At 51.1% G+C, this 16,718-nt stretch overlaps 1 long non-coding RNA gene across 3 annotated transcripts; it reads right to left on the bottom strand.

Annotated features, from left to right (window-relative positions):
- Positions 1 to 10,281: 10,281 nt before the first annotated feature.
- Positions 10,282 to 15,859, bottom strand: LOC123280874 (uncharacterized). 3 transcript variants are annotated; one of them, XR_011498215.1, is made up of 4 exons: positions 14,152 to 15,859; positions 13,905 to 13,973; positions 11,769 to 11,929; positions 10,286 to 10,581 (listed from the first exon to the last, which is right to left on the bottom strand). It is a non-coding gene; the product is annotated as an uncharacterized lncRNA (long non-coding RNA). The 3 variants fall into 3 exon arrangements; XR_006520143.2 differs by lacking the exon at positions 13,905 to 13,973 and having other exon boundaries at positions 10,282 to 10,581; positions 14,030 to 15,859; XR_006520144.2 differs by having other exon boundaries at positions 13,905 to 15,859.
- Between the last annotated feature and the right edge of the window lie 859 nt (positions 15,860 to 16,718).

Below are 16,718 nucleotides of genomic sequence, written 5' to 3'. Positions count from 1 at the left end.
ATGAGAACACAGGCCTGGCTGGAGCCGCCTGGGTGTTCCGGAACAGTAAGGAGCTGTGTGGCTGGAGCAGGGGAGCAGGGGAGCAGGGGAGCGTGGGAGGAGCAGATGGGAGCTCACGCAGGCCTGGGCATCATCCATGGTCTTGGATCTTCCTGAGAGAGAGAGAGCGAGACAGGACACGGGACGCTTCGAGAAGAGCAGTGACATGACAAGATTTTTCAAAAGGACAATTCCAGCTGCACTTTGGCAGACTGTGCGGGGCAAGGCTGGAAGCAGGGACCCCGTGCGGAAGGACACGCAGTAGTCAGAGGGCCCAGGCAGTAGCCGTGAAGGCGGTAGGAAGCGCTTGGAGCCAAAAGGACCGGTTGCTGGGTTGGATTGACAAATAAAAATGGCAAGCAATAGGATATATTGGAGTATATGAGGAAGCCATTTGGTATAAACCTAATTCGGCCTGACTTTTTTTTTTTCAAAAGGGCCTGACTGTGGCTATCGAGCACGCATTGCATATCTACTTAGACATTTCCTATGGCCAGAACAAAGGCCCTTGAGATAAAGGTGCAACTTTCCCCCACATTAGCATTTCCTTAGGGATAAGCATTTTTCCTTAGGCTAGGAACTGATTGCTGCACTCACCTCCCAGCTCACCTGTGACCACCCAGCTGGAGACAACAGACTGCCACCCTGCTGTGTTCACAGGGACAGAAGACCTACCTGCTATTTCCATCAATCGCTGTGCCGACAGAGCAGTCTCGCGACTATTGTAAAAGGGACATTTCAATCCTATGTGAAACATCCTCTTTGAGGGTATATAACCACCCTTATACCCCCACTTCTTTGGAGTGCTCTGTTCCTTTGTGGAAAGACTCTCCCGGGTTATAATCCTCAGATTTAAGCTCAGAATAAACTCACCCAAATTTTCATTTATAGATTGGTTATGGATTATTTTCGTCGACAGGATGCTGAATATGAGAAAAAGAAAGGATTCAAGGCCTAGGTTGTAGCCTGAGCCACTGGAGCTACCATTCCTGAGATGGGAGGGAACAGAAGCTCCATTCTGGAGATGCTGGGTTTGAGATGCTGGTTAAATACAAGAAGGCAGTTGGAAATTGGAGTCTGGAGTTCAGGGGACGAGGCCTGGGCTGGAGACATAAATTTGCATAGAGATGGTACTTAAAGTAGTGAGAATGGATGGATCAAGGTGGGTGGGTGCTGGGAGAAAGGAAAGGCTGCCTGAGGCTCCACCCCACGCGCAGGTTTAGAGAGCCTCTCTGGCAGATCAGCAGTAGAGGAGAGCGGTCAGTCTGAGTAAACTGAGGCCTAGATTTCAAGCGTCTTAACCCCTCACCCCGACTCCTACAAAACTCTCAGGACCTCATCCTGGAGATGTGACCTGAGGCAGCCCAGTGTCACTACTGGAAACGGAGACGGGACAGAGCTAACCGTGACCTGGACAAGTTCGCCCTCCGCAGGCCTCTGCTTTCTCTTTGTAAAAGGAGTGGTGGGTCTTGGTTTCTAAGGGCCCTCCCAGCTTGGACTTGGAATTAACTCCAGAAAGCAGTGCCTCAGGGAGAGGGGTCCTTGTTACCCCGTCTGGCTCTCATTATCTACAACAGATAGCTGGTCCTTGCTGTGTGTAGATTCTGTAGTTGCAAATTCGTCTACTCACTAACATTTATTTGTAACCCAAATCAACGCCCAGGCTGCTTTAGTGGCCGGGACAGACCCGCGCAGGGGGGCGAAGAGTCTGAGCTGCGGGGCCCGCACCCCGAGCTCGGGTGGGACGGAGCAGGCGCTCTTTCTTCAGCGCTCACGCTGTAAATCAGCGTCCTTCTCGAGGGCAGCTCAGTGCCGCATTTTCCACATCTTTGTGCTTTTTCTTGGTGATTTCACTGTTTAAAGGGGCCCCCAAAGCATCGTGTGAAGTGCTGTCTGGTGCTCCTGAGCTCCAGAAGGCCGCGTGCGATGTGCCTGCCGGAGAGGCACGTGTGTCAGCTATGCTCCGTTCAGCGCGAGTTACAGTGCTGTCGCCCTGAGGTCAACGTTAATGAACCGACAATATATTAATAAGGTGTCTTTAATCAGAAATACACAGAAAACAAGGTTATATACTGACTGATCGATGAAAACCTTTGTGACCAGGGGCTTGAGGAGCTTAACTCTGAGTTTCCCCTGGGAGCCCTGGTTCAGTATCTGCTAATTCAGTGTTTGCAGCGATTTATAGAGCACAGCTCCTGTGAACAATGAACACTGACTGTATCGAGCTGTTTGGTAAAGCCTAGTCTGCACACTCGAAGGAGCTTCGCAACTGTACCCCGTGCCCCGTGAGAAGCAAGCTCGCTGACTGGAGTGCAACGCCGGCATCTGGGGCCGCTCTCTTCAGCTTCCCACTTCCAGGAAGACGCTTCTGTTACTCAAGTTCTTTCCCACCCCTTTCGATGTGGGTGTGTGATTCATTCATAACACACTTTGGTTTATTTCTTAGTTTGGGTTCCATTGTGGGTTCCCCCAACATTCTGGTTTTCTTTTTAATTTGCATACAATAAAATTCACTTTTTGTGGTATACTGTGCAACAGGTCTTGACAAATGCTGAGTTGTGTATCCACCACCACAGACAAGATACAGAACAATTCCATTCCAACAAAAATTTCCTTGTCCTGCCCCTTCGTAGTCGGTGCCTCTTACTACCACTAACTCCTGGCAATCACTGATCTATTTTTTTTTTTTAGATTTTATTTTTTTCCCTTTTCTCCCCAAAGCCCCCTGGTACGTAGTTGTATATTCTTCGTTGTGGGTCCTTCTAGTTGTGGCATGTGGGACGCTGCCTCAGCGTGGTTTGATGAGCAGTGCCATGTCCGCGCCCAGGATTTGAACCGACGAAACACTGGGCCGCCTGCAGTGGAGCGCGAGAACTTAACCACTCGGCGTTGGGGCCAGTCCCATGATCTATTTTTTTGCCCGTGTAGTTATGCCTTTTCCAGATTGTCATATTAATGGAATCATGCAATATGTAGCCTTTTAGTTCTGTGTGTTTTTCAATGCCACCAAGCAATTAATTCAGTCCTGACTGTCTACCCTAGAGATAGCATGAGATCCTGCCAGTTATGGCCTCAGTCCCACAGACTGGCCCCCATGCCTCCTGCCCCCGCCCATGCCATCGCAAGTGCAGGTTGTCACCTGTGCCTCTGACTGACTATAGATCAGAGGTTCCCACTACCCTCTCCTCAGGTTCAATTAATTTGCTAGAGCAGCTCACAGAACTCAGAAAAACAGTTTACTTGCTCTTTACCCATTTATGATAAAAGGATATGATAAAGGATACAGATGAACATCCAGGTGGAAGAGATGCATAGGGCAACGCACATGCATGGTTTCTAACCTGGGAGCTCTCTGAAGCCTGTTCTTTTGGTTTCTTATGGAGGCTTCATTTCACAGGCACGGTTGATTAAATCACTGCCCAGTGGTGATTGATTCAGCCTCTCCTCCTGAGGCGGGAGGGTGGGACTGAAAGTTCTTACCCTCCAAGCACATTGTTGGTTCCCCCGGCAACCAGACCCATCCTTAAGCGCTTTCCAAAAGTCACCTCATTAACACAAGTGTGTTCAAAAGGGGTTTGTTATGAATATCGACACATTTATTATTCTTATCACTTATCACTTAGGAAATTCCAAAGGTTTTAGGAGCCGGAAACAGAATGAGGACCAAATACATATTTTTTTTATCATAAATCACAATATCACAGGTGGGAACTGGCAAATGATAGGAGAGGGAGATCAGAGAGATGGTCCCTGTATCAAATAATCCACCAGCAGCTCAAAACCAGAGGTCAAGAGGAAGCAAGTCACCCAAGAAATTACAGGAAGACTCTGCACTTCGAACAAGTCATTAAAGTGGGGAAAGTTTGTTGAAGCAACCTCAGGCAGATCTGGGGAAGGGTGAGCCTGGCTGATGTCAAAGCACCCCCAGCACTGAGGCGTTTCTCTCCCAGGTCCTGGCTCCTTGGCTTGGTGCGGGGAGGCAGCTGCAGCCCGGGCTGGAAGCCAGCTGACTCACAGCCCAGGGTGAGCGTCTAAGGGAAAGGTGGGTTGTTTGCTCTCACGGTGAGCCCCCTTGCAATAGCAGCACCAGGTGTGCTGGTGCTTTGACTGTTCGCTCCCTGGGCTCCTAATAGAGATTGACAGACTCTAGCGTCCCAGGTAATTCTATTGTCAGTTTTGGCAGCCTCCTGTACCTCATTAGACAAAAGCAGAAAGGAATGAGCAAAGAAGGAACGGCAGCCGGAGCAGAGGGGGCCTGTTAGAGTAAGCAGCTTTCAGGGGATGACAAGGTAGTGAGGAAATTGTCTGGGCCTCCAACCAGCTCCTCCAGGCCCTGGGTGGGAACCTGGGATGTGTGCGACCAAGCTCTGCAGAGCGGAGCCAGCATCGACTGTTCAGGTCCTGCAGCAGCCCTGCTCACAGAGGGACAGGATGCCCAGAGGCTAAGAAAGGCAACCTTTTGGATTGTCTGGCTCTTGGGTCAGAGGCTCCCTGGGTGGTGGGACTGTCAGGGAGGTGTCTCTGGGTGGCTTGGGTGTGAGAAGCAAACGGATGCAGTGTCGGGGCTCAAAGCCTTATTTGATTTATCTAGACCTTTAGGATTTCACTCAGGATGGATAAATTGTAACAGACCATGGAAGACAGAATCCTGGGCCAACAGGAAAGTAGGAATCTGTCATTGTCCCACACTAGGACCCTGTCCTCCAGCCCTCACCAGAAGCACACACAGACTTGCGTACACACATAACACATCCAACACACGTATAAAACCCCATGTGCAAACACGCACAACACTCACGCGTCTAATCACACCCATTTTAAACAAAGAACACCAGACGCAACGTCTATGCTGACCACAAACACGTACCACGCATACAGGTTCCTGTGAAGGCATTCGTCTACAAAGCTTTGTGCGTGGCTTACGGCATCGGCATCTCTGCCATCTGTTTACATCTTGGATGTATACAGCTCACACACACGTTCACACCCACCCACGATTCTCACCACACACGGCGCTCACGCAGACACCCATGCCACAGGCGTATTCACGTACACATAAACACGTGCCTCTTCCATTGTCATCATGCTTGGAAGCTCCTGACCAGGGCTGGTCACTCAGATGCCCGCCCACGCTCCACACGCTTGCACCTGCGTACACACACTCCCTCGCCCGCCGGCTCATGGCAGGCAGGCTGGTGTCCGTGCGGACAAGCAGAGCAGGGAGTGTTTTCCACCCCCCTCTTCTCATTGGCATGCAGCACCTGTCCTGACTTTAGCTCTTTGCACTCCTGCTTCGACTGGGTTGAATGCCAGAGTCTGCCTGGCACCGAGCCCAGAGCAGCAGCCCAGAAGCAGCTGTCCAGTGGGAATGCGGCTCTATGAGCCCAGGATGGATACGTGCCAACCCTGGAAGGGCCGTCAAGGAAAGAGGCCTCAGAGGTGCCCCTCTCCCCACTGCTCCAGGGATCCACGGGGTGGGTCAGCACACAGCATCCTCTTCTCACCCCTCCTTTCTCCTCCTCAAACTCCTAGACACTTTGTTATTCTAGGCCTGTCCCAAACTACAGGAATGAGTGAGGCCTGAAAGAGACACCAGTTTCGAGAATCCAGAGGCAGAGTCTGGGATGCTGCCTTCTCCACCGGCCTTTGCTTGTGCCTCGCTACAGCCCACAATCTGGAACGTGTCTGGAACAATGAATTTTAACTGAGAAAATATGAATGTATGCTAGCCTGGGAAACAGAACCAACACTGCTCTGTCTCTTGGGCTCTCTGTGCATTATAAGGGGACATACAAATATGAGGAATTTTTGCTGTTCATATGACCAACACAGGTAGGTAAATCATTTTCTTCCCCAGGACACATGTTTCTGGGCCTGCCCACTCCCTGCAGCTTGCACCGTCGGTCACTAAGTAGTGATACTAGTCACCATTATTCGAAGACCTGTTATGCTCCAGGTACTACACTTAGTCCTTTACAAACATCTCGTTTAATCCTCACAGCATCCTTGTTAAATGAGTATCACTGGCCCCATTTGCTAGTCAGGGAATCTGAGGTTTTGAGAGGCTGCCCAAGGTCACCTGGCTAATAAACAGCAACAACAGGATTTCAGCTCAGTCTTTGTCTCTCATGCCCACACCTTCCTCTCTTCACCGAGCTCGCTGTAGGGTCCCCAGTCACAGAACGCAGATCCTTCTCACACACCCACTGTTGAGGCCTCAACCCCCTCCTCTGTCTACGTCCATCTCTGTTTTAAACTGTAAGCCAGACTATAGATGGCGGGAACTGCTTGTTGAATTCATCTCATGGTGCTCAGCATACTTCCAGGAATATACAGTAGATTTCTTTCTAAGAAAAGTCATGGGTCCATGAGTTTCAAATTGTGTCTGAAGGCAAGAGACCGGGTTTGAAACCAACACCATCACTTACTAGCAATGTAACTTTGCTGCTGTCATTTCCTCTCTCTGGCCTCAGTCTCCTCATCTGTAAAGTGAAATACTAGCCGCGATGGTCTCCTGGGTTCCTTCCAAACATGACTTTCCAAGACCCTACGGTGTCACGTGATGCAGAGCGGAGGTAACAGCTAAAATCATTTCACGTGCTTACAGAATAGACCACTTCCCGAGCGCCGTCTCCTGCCTCCTCCTGTGCATCTTCCCTGTTGCTCTGCTCCTGAAGGAGCACACATGCAAGGCCCTCTGGGTGGAGAGTGAGCACTCCCTTTGACAGCTTGCCTGACAAGACGGCTACCAGACCAGGAGCTTCCCAAAGCCATAGTCAGTCATCCCACCCATGTGCCAAATGCTGCACGTGCTGAATATTCCCCATGCTCTTAATGAGCCTGTGTTGGGAAAAAAGTAGTCCAGGGAGATGACTGAAGGGCTGTGAGAAAGGGGGCTGCCGAGGGACAGAGGAGCTGAAATGTGGATGGTCAGACTCTCCTGGGTGGACAAAGCCGCTAGACACCTGCTGACAGGAGGGGAGGGAACAGGTCCTCACCAGTGGGAAGACAGCAGCCGTGCAGGTCCGCCCCACACATCCATTCCCGTCATTAGCAGGTGCTGGGTAAAACAGCATGACTGTGCTGCAAAGAGCTTGTCTGGGAGAAGGAGTCAGAATTCTAGATTTGTCTCTGAGGCACTGGTTGCCTCCTGGCAAATCATTCACTCTCTGAGCCTCGGCGTCCCCATCTTTATGCACAGGTCCTTTCGGGCCTCACCACTCTGGAGGTGTAAGCAGAGAAGGTGCATCACAGTAATGCTTGCAGACACCAAGGCTCTAGCGGCCCCCAGGAACAGTACTGGAGCCTTAGTCCCCAGATACTCCTCTTCTGGTTCAAAGGCTTCTTGGGACAAGAAAAACGTGGCCATGACACTCTCCTTCTTCTGTACCCGTGATGTCCACCCTCTGTCCTCTGCCGTTCTCCCCTCACTTGCCAACACTCTCCCATGTGACTCTCCTGGACTGGAAGCTCTGGTCCCAGCAGTGTGCAGGCAAGTGTTTAACCACCAGCTTTGAGGTGAGGGGAATGCCCGATTTGTAGGGTTTGCCAATTGCCAGGGTGTGAATACTCACTCCCACCACAGTTAATTTCAAGATACCCAATGTGATGTCATTGAATGCAAAGCCAGAAAGACATTCACAGTAGCATACTGTTAGATAGTATTTTCACCAAATAGACGCAAAAGACATAAATAACCTCAGAGCATAGATAATGATAAAATGTACTAATTAGGAAGAGATGAATTTTGAGTATTTCTTACCTTTGCTTTTATAATTTATTTAGTTGTAACTTTATATAATTTACTCTTTAATGAGGTCTGTGTTTTAACAACTGTCTCACAGAATTCCTGAAAAATGCCTGGTCTTCCCAAGTCAGTCCTTTTCAGACAGGACTGTACGTGCCAAAATGTGCAGAGGTACGTAGTTGAGGCCCTCGCTGTGGGAGCTTTGTGGGTAAAATAAGGGCATTCATTTCTGCATGCGCATGTTGTCGCCCTTCTTTAACCTCAGTTTCCCCATCTGTCATATAAAACATCCCTTCCGGATTCCCTCCTTTGTAAGGATGGTGTTGAGATAAATGAGATCCGCCAGTAGTAACACCTTGCATCTTATGGAACTTTACAGTTTACTAAGCTCACATCTCATATTAATTCTCACAGTAATTCTGTGACGTGAGGTAGACAGAGGAGTGAAGTTGGTGAATGGACCATTTCATACCAGGCCAGCAAACTTTTTCTGTAACGGGCTAGAGAGTAAATATTTTAGACTTTGTGGAGCATATCGTCTCTATTGCACCTACCTAACACTGCTGTGGTAGGTTGAAATTAGCCGTAGACGATGCGTAAAAGCCAAGAGTGGCTATGTTCCAGTCAACTTCCCTTACGGACAATGAAATTTGATTTTCATATAATTTTCATGTGTCACAAAATGTTATGCTTCTTTTGCTTTTTTTAAAACAATTTAAAAACATAAAAGTCACTCTCAATTTTCAGGCCATATGAAAACAGGCTGTAGGCAGAATTCGACCTGCAGGCAATGGTTACGTAACCTTAACAGATGAGGAAATCAAGCTTCAGAGAGAACAACGACTTGCTCAAGTTGATATAAAGGGACAGAGTGGAATTGGCTTGCTTCCTGCTCCACTGAACTTTCCACTAAACCCACTTGCCACCAAAAGGAGCCCCTCTTGCTCTTTAATACCCTTGAGGTACCCGCAGGTGAAGTGTCCCCTGTGGGATCCTCTGCAATCCTGGGGGCTAGTGGTCACATTCCCTTCCTGCCGGTTCTGACTCTAACCATAGTGGGCCTTGCTTTGCATCAGAGCCAATCAGAAGAGGCTTTGGGGCAATGTGTAGTTACAAGCAATTTGTAACCCTGCTCCCTTTCTGTTAGGGCAGAAAATGAAGAGCCTACTGACTTTTTGGCTGTTGATTTTATGACTCTGTCCTATTTTCTCCCAGGTATCCTAAATTTTCACAAAGCAAGGTCTGCCTATCCATTCATTATTCTGTATTCTCAAGCATCTAGTCCATTACTCTACCTGTGGGAAGAACTTGGTGACTCATGACCAAGCTCCCTTCGAGCCATGGTGATGTGTGACAAGAGGTGGGTGTGATCCACCTGTGTGATTTATTTTGCCTCCAATGCATTATCATGAAAATTTTAAACATCCAGAAGAGTTTAAAGAATTGCAGAGTGAACAACCATATGCCCACTACCCAGATTCTATAACTAACATTTTGCTATATTTGCTTTATCACATATCTGTCCATCTATCCATCCATCCATCCTTCCATTCTTATCTTCTTGACACATTTCAGTATAAGTTGCAGGCATCAGTGCACTTAACCTCCAAACACTTCACCATTATATCATCAACTAGAGTTCAGTGTTTGCCTATGATTCTTTTTATTTGTTGATTTTTGATCTGGTATACATTTGAGAGGCTCTGGAAGCTGCCTACAGAAAATGGCTGTTTACTACCCTGACCCCTAAAGACTTCACTTGGGCGTTTCTTTCTTTGCCTTTCCCGAGGCTTTGATGCAAATCCCTTTGGTGGAGAGCACTCAACTCCACCCAGCGGGGCCTGGAGTAGTGGACAGAGCCTTCGGCCAGGCCTGGCCCTGAATCCCAGCTCCATCACTTAACATTGTATTCCCTTAGATGAGTTTGCTTTTTAAGATTTCTCCGAGGTGCTTCACATGTAAAACGTGTTTAATGGTAACTACCTGGAGATACTAAGCATGTGGATCACACAGTGTTGGTGAATTACCTGGCAAATGACAGTACGGTAGGACAACCAGAAATCCACTTTATCTGTTCTCCTGACTGTGTGTGTGTGTCACAAAAGAATGAGCGCTATTTCCAACTTCACCCCAACTCCATTGCAGGAGGTCGTCCTGCTCCTGGGGGAGTTGACAGCTTCTTTGTTTCCACTCCAGTTTTAAAAGACAAAACAAAAAGGGAAACCCTGCCTTGCGGAAGCCTTTGCTGAGAGAGTTGGCTCCACAGGGGGAGAGGGAGGCTGCCACCCCGACTAGAGCTGGGGAGCGGTTTGAGCCTCGGGAGTGAGGAGGAGCGAGGAAGGGGGAGGTCCTGTGAGTCGGGGAGACCTGCCCTCCATACCCTCGCCACCACCCAGGACACACCTGAGACTCTGTGAGCAGCGCTCACCTCCTTGAAGGGACCCCATGGTTTCAGACACCAGGCTGTCGATGAAAATAATCCATAACCAATCTATAAATGAAAATTTGGGAGAGTTTATTCTGATCTAAAATCTGAGGACCATGGCCCGGGGTCTTTCTTCCCTAGGAAGAAAGGGCACCGAAGAAGTGAGGTATACAGAGTGGTTATATACCCCATACAGGATGCTTTACATATGATTGAAATGTCCCTTCTACAATAATCACAAGATTTTCCTGTCGGTGCAGCGCTTGATGGACACAGGTAGTGGGTCTGCTGTCTCAGAGGGCGTAGCAGGAGGCAAGTCTGTTGTCTCAAGCTGGGTGGTCACAGGTGAGCTCAGCAATCAGTTCTTAGCCTGAGGAAAGATGCTTAATCCTTAAGGAAATGCAAACGTTGGGAGGGGGAGGGAAGTTGCACCTTTATCTCAAGGGCCTTTGTTCTTGCCGTAGGGAATGTCTAAAGCAGATATACAATGCATGCTCAACAGCCACGGTCAGGCCCTTTTGGAAAGACAAGGTCAGGCCGAATTAGGTTTATACCAAATGGCTTCCTCATATTCTCCAATATATGCTATTGCTTGCCATTTTTATTTGTCAAGGCAGAAGCCTTTCCCCAGGTTTTCCGAATTGAGGAACTATCCCAGCACCAGACACCAAGACTTTCCCCAGGTTTTCTGAATTGAGGAACTATCCCGAACTCTGAAACCACCTCAGAGAGGGGAACAGAATGCCCTGCCCACTCAGGAGGCGGCAGCGCAGAGCCTAAGTGAATTCTCTGAGTTAATATTAACTCTCTGAGTTAATTTAGAAAATTAACAATCCATCCTTATAGTCTTCTCTGCTTCTTTTCCCTTCTGAGAGGTCGATGTGAAGGGTTCTGCCGCAGCAGCAGGGGCGAGGGGCCGGTGGCCCTGCCCAGAGGCAGCCCAGAGAGCCCTGGGAGGAGGCGTGGGCTCCAGGTCTGCCTCCCTGCTGTGGGGAGGAAGTGAGCCCCGTAAAGGGCCAAAGGGAGATGAGGGGCAACAAGCCAGAAAACCGGCATCTGGAACCCCTTCCCTTCCATCCCAGGACCAAAGGGTCTCCTGCTCTCACTCAGCTCCAGGCCCTTTTTCCTGTCACTTGTCTGCTGCAGAGTAAAGAGCAAATGGAGCGTGAAAAAAATTCAGCAAAAATAATTACAGGTTACAACAAATCAATGGGAACTGTGCAAATAGCCTCAGGCAGGTAGCCGAGTCAGGGCTCCTCAGCTTAACGCCCGGCCTCCCCGTCAGCTGCAGGGTGAGTCCCTGGACACCAGACTGGAAAGAGCCCTGGATGTGACGTCCGGGGATCTGGATGTGAGTTCCAAGCCTGTCCCAGTCAGCTGTGTGAATTTGGGCAATGGACCTCACGGCTCCTATCCTCAGTTTCATCACCTTTACTGAGAGAATTCTGTCTACTCAGCATCTGTCATGGGCTGTTGAGGAAGACGAATCTCGAAGGACATAGATGCAAAAGTGCTTTGGGAACTGTACAGCGCTCGAGAGATGGGTCATCCTTTTACCTTCTGATTATCTCTGGAATCCATCCATGTCGTCTCTATCAGCGGCTCCTCAAACCAGCTTCCAGCTTCTCTCATCTGGCCTCCTGCCCACGTCAGCCCTGCTTCCAGTCTCTTCAGTAGGCGTGCAGCCAGCGAGATCACCTGACCCTGTACCCTGAGGACTGGAGTGAAAAGCGGGACGGAGGGCTGAGGGGCTAAAGGTAGTTTGGATTAAGAAAAAGGATATGGGTCCGGCCCCGTGGCCAAGTGGTTGGGTTCGCACATTCCCCTTCAGCAGCCCAGGGCTCGCTGGTTCAGATCCCAGGTGCGAACCTACACGCTGTTCATCAAGCCATGCTGTGGCGGCATCCCACATGGAAGAACTAGAATGACCTACAACTAGGATGTGCAACTACGTACTGGGGCTTTGGGGAGGAAAAAAAAGAGGAGGAAGATTGGCAACAGATGTTAGCTCAGGGCCAATCTTCCTCATCAAAAAGAAAGCATAAAAAAAGAGAAAGGGATAGGGGCTGGCCCCGTGGCCGAGTGGTTAAGTTCGCGCACTCTGCAGCAGGCGGCCCAGTGTTTCGTTAGTTCGAATCCTGGGCGCGGACATGGCACTGCTCATCAGACCACGCTGAGGCAGCGTCCCACATGCCACAACTAGAAGAATCCACAACGAAGAATACACAACTATGTACCGGGGGGCTTTGAGGAGAAAAAGGAAAAAATAAAATCTTAAAAAAAAAAAAAAAAAAAAAAAAAAAAAAAAAAAGAGAAAGGGATAAAGCTGGAGAGAAAGGTGGAATCACCTCTGTCCAATCAACACGTATTTATCGAGTGGGCTGTGCTTGGTGTTGTGAGGGGGTCAGTTACAGTGTCCTGCCCTTGTGTTACTTAGCGACTCACTCCAACGTGAAACAGATGGAGTGCGACTGAATGCAAAGTTGTGTGCGTCTAGTCGTAAACTACTTCTGCCTGTTGCGGAAGCCCAGAGAAGCTCATGGCGAAGGTTGGGTTTAAGACGGGACCTTGAAGAGCAAGCTGGATGACAACGGAGAGAAGGATGGGCTTCTGGACAGGGGGTCCGATTGGGCTAGGACTGGGGTCAGGGCACAGCAGTGTGGGGAATGCGTGGTGGGGAGAAGGGGCCCAGCATGGGGGTGAGCTGGCTGCACTCTGTCGGACAGCAGGCTGGGTGGTGAACTCAGGTGAAGCCAGACTTCAAAGTCTAGCCTGAGGGGAATCGATTTAATTTAGACTAAATGTGGTAATCTGATGAATCATTGATTTGCTCAGTGGATCATTTCATAGCTCAGAAATGGAGGAAGCAGGGAAGAAATGCGCTGCTCTGGACTTAACTCTGACCAGCCCCAGCAAACACTTGTTGGCAATCGAGGGACTGGGACCCTTGGAGAAAGTGGCTGTCAGGCTGGAGTGGTTACCGCAGGCGAGGGCACGGCAGCACGGCGGGCATTAGTGCCAAGCCTGAGGAAGGGGCATTTGAAAGCTCTGCTTGGGGACACAGAGAGGGCAGAGCCAGCCGCGGGCAGAGCCTTGGGAATGACGGTGGTGGTGGCACAGGGGGCCGCCCAAGGCTGGCGGATAATGGAGGCTCTGAAAGCGGAAACCTGCGTGGCAGTCACAGATGATTTTAGAGGGAAGCGCTGCCTCTTCCCCACCACCACACACACTCACACTCTGCTCTCCACGTCTGTCAGGCATCGAGGCGGTTAATTCTCCCAGACACACCGCTGAGAGCGCCGGAGCCCTGTGGAGCTGAGACCGGGATGGTGCTGCCAGGCTCATTACAGGATCCCAGAGGGAGTCTATCAGGACAGGGTCCCCTCTCTCCCTCAGCCTCTGCAGGAGACTCGTGCCTCTCTGCCTCCACTCCGACCCACCCTGGCAGGCCCACCCCTCGCCCGGCCCCGAGCCCCTGGATCCCAGCCCCCTTCTGACTCCGCGCCAGGTCTCCGGCCACGCCCACCCTCCTCGGGCCCCCCTTCGGCTTCCCGATCTGAGCAAAGGCCAGTGCTCTGTGCTCTCTGGCGAAGAGGGCGGGGGGGCGGGGGCGAGGTGGCAGAGAAGTGGAGCCTGGAGAAATCCCAAGCCAACCACACCGCCTCCCGCCAGCATTCGACCAAAACAGCTCACCGGGAAGCAGCGGCGGTGCTCCCTGCCCTCCCACGCTCCGAGGGTCTTCTGCCCACTCAGGTGCCGCACCTGGACAGGGTGGGTGTTTCAGGGGCGAAGGAATGCGCGGGTGTGTGAGGACTTACCGAGCACTTGCCCCTGGCCAGGCCTTGCTCTGGCCTCTCGGATCTGCTCGTGAGATGGAGCCGTGGGAGTGCCCGCACCAGTCAAACCTCCAGCCCAGGGCAGCAGGCAACAAACATCATACCCGCGCAGAGGATGCGGCATACCAGAGGGTGGCAAGCATCACAGGGAGAAACAGAGCCGGTCAGCGGGGTGAGGGTGGCCGTTTTAAATAGGCTGCTCAGGGCAGGCCTTGTTGAGAAGGTGACACTTAGGCTAAAGCTTGGAGAGGGGAAGGAGGAGCATCATAGGCACTGGAAACAGCTAGAGCAAAGGCCCCGAGGCAGGAGGGGCTTGGCCTGCTGGGGAAACGCCGTGAAATGTGGGTGAGCAGGAGGGGTGGACAGACCACACTGACCATGCCTACACAGCTGACCCTGAGCTCAGGCCTCAGGTCAGATGCTCCCTGCCGTGAGGCCTTCCTCCATCACGCCCGCTATGCCTCCGCCTTGCTCTGCTCTCTCAGTCAACCCAACACCCGGCAGGTTGTGTTTGTGTGCATAGTCTGCCTTCCTAAGAAATGATACAGGGCCATGAGGCAGGAACTTTACCCCTGTGCTCACTGCTCTTTCCCCAGGACGGGGCGCAAAGGAGGCGCTCCATGGGGTGTGCCAACTCTCAGAGCTGGAAGGAGGAATTCGGTTGTTTGTTAAGCATTGCCCTCTTCAGTGGCTTGAAGTGACTGATAGTCCTGAGAGAGCGCCTAGCACACCATGCAGTTCACGCGACGACCTTCCTACGTGCGAGGAGACCAGCGCCGTGTGATAGGGGCTGACGGAGAGGCAGGAGTGGGTGAGGCCCTCTGCCACTGTTCTCTCTCCCCTCTCCACTGCGGTGGTCTCCACGTCCAGGGCCGAGGCTTTCCGGCTGCCCGGGGTCTCTCCCATCTTAGAGGGAGGGATTTGACAAACACATCAGGAGACACATGTACCCTAATGGGCTCGTGATCCGGGCTCTCCTCGCAGCTGTGCTTTCTTCTCTCTCTTGCTGCTTCCCCACTCCGCCTGATGCGGCTCCTGAGCCCTTCCTCACTCCCTGTCTCCGAGGCCAGCCCCTCTCTGCCACGTCCTGGCCCTGCAGAGGACTGCCGAGTATAGGGTTTCTTGATTTTAGCAGGAATTGGACAAAGGCTCCCGTAACGGTCTTTGTGGACACTGTAGAGGACTAAGTCGGATGACAGTATATACGGTGGAGACCTTGTTGGTTGAACAGCCAAAAAGAGTGTTGATTATTGTCATCGTAAAGATATACAACAGGGCTTTTTCATTGACTTTGACAGTTTCAGTATTTTAGTCTGTGGCTTGGATAAAGACTCAATGGCACAAAACTTAGAGGAAAAGATAATACGAAAATCAGCAAGATCCAATAGCTAAAGACTGGAGGAGGAGAAACAAGCCAGACTGCCTGCTGGATGACTCCGCAGGCTCCTCGGGCAGCCCAGCAGAAGCAGGCTGGAGCCGTGCTGGTGCGCACGCTCCTCTCCTAACTGGCACTGGGGAGTACGATATGTCTTATGCCAACAAGGCTGTAAAGCTCAGCCCCACTTTATCATTAATATGCAAGGCAGTGGGCACCGGAGCCCTCTCCGGGATCACACGCGCACACACAGGAGACGCCAAGCCACGTCCAGCCGAAGCATGACTCTCTGTGGGATGGCAAGGGTCTGGGAGGGTGGTGTCCACCCTGCCAGCCATGTGGCTGAGCCCCTCTACTTTGCATCTACGTTGTATGTCACTTGTAGAGCTTATCCTCTCCCCTTGTTCCACAGATGAGTTAAAACGATAAGATTAAAAAAAAAAAAAAAAAAGGGGGCTGGCCTTGTGGCTGAGTGGTTAAGTTTGCGCGCTCTGCTTCAGCAGCCCAGGGTTTCACCGGTTCGGATCCTGGGCGCGGACATGGCACCACTCATCAGGCCACGCTGAGGTGGCGTCCCACATGCCACAGCTAGAAGGACCCACAACTAAAAATATACAACTTTGTACTGGGGGGCTTTGGGGAGAAAGAAAAAAAAAAGAAGATTGGCAACAGATGTTAGCTCAGGTGCCAATCTTTAAAAAAATAAGATAAAATGTTACGCAGGTCAATATGCTGCATGTGGGCTGAAGAGATCAAGTATATAGGTCCACAAATGGGCAGACTTGGCACCACACTCGAGAGACTCCATGAGCTTAGGGCACTCAGAGTGAGTGAGGGAAGTGACCTGGTGGCTGATAAGCCTGTGTGGACCATGGCTTCATTAGCAGATGCAGCATCTGGGTTTCAGGAGAGGACACTGCGCCCGTCTTGCCAGCCCACTTGTAGACAACTGTGCTTAGCGCTGCCCACTCCAGGCCCAGGGAGAGGCAGGGCTGACCGCGGCCGCTGCTGTACCGGCAGGGTACTTACAAGGCTCGTGGGGCAGGCAAAAGAATCAGACTGGAGCAGACTAATTGGCTGAGGCTGACAGATTTAGATGCAAGCTGGTCCTGGCTCATGTCTAGGATGCTAAAGCAGAAGAGAAAGTCAAGAGAGACAAGGAATGGACCGGGTTGATTGCGAGGGCCAGGTGGAGAAGCTTACCACACGGAGGTGGACAGGAGCAGGCGGTTGGGGCCGAGTCAGGTAATGAGGAGAGCTGAAGTGAAGGAAGAGCAGGTTGGAGAGCTGCCCCCG

The sequence above is a fragment of the Equus asinus genome, chromosome 25 (assembly GCF_041296235.1).
Source record: "Equus asinus isolate D_3611 breed Donkey chromosome 25, EquAss-T2T_v2, whole genome shotgun sequence".
NCBI classification, from domain to species: domain Eukaryota; kingdom Metazoa; phylum Chordata; class Mammalia; order Perissodactyla; family Equidae; genus Equus; species Equus asinus.
Note: the sequence above shows the minus strand (reverse complement) of the source record. Positions and strands in the feature narration are given on the sequence as shown.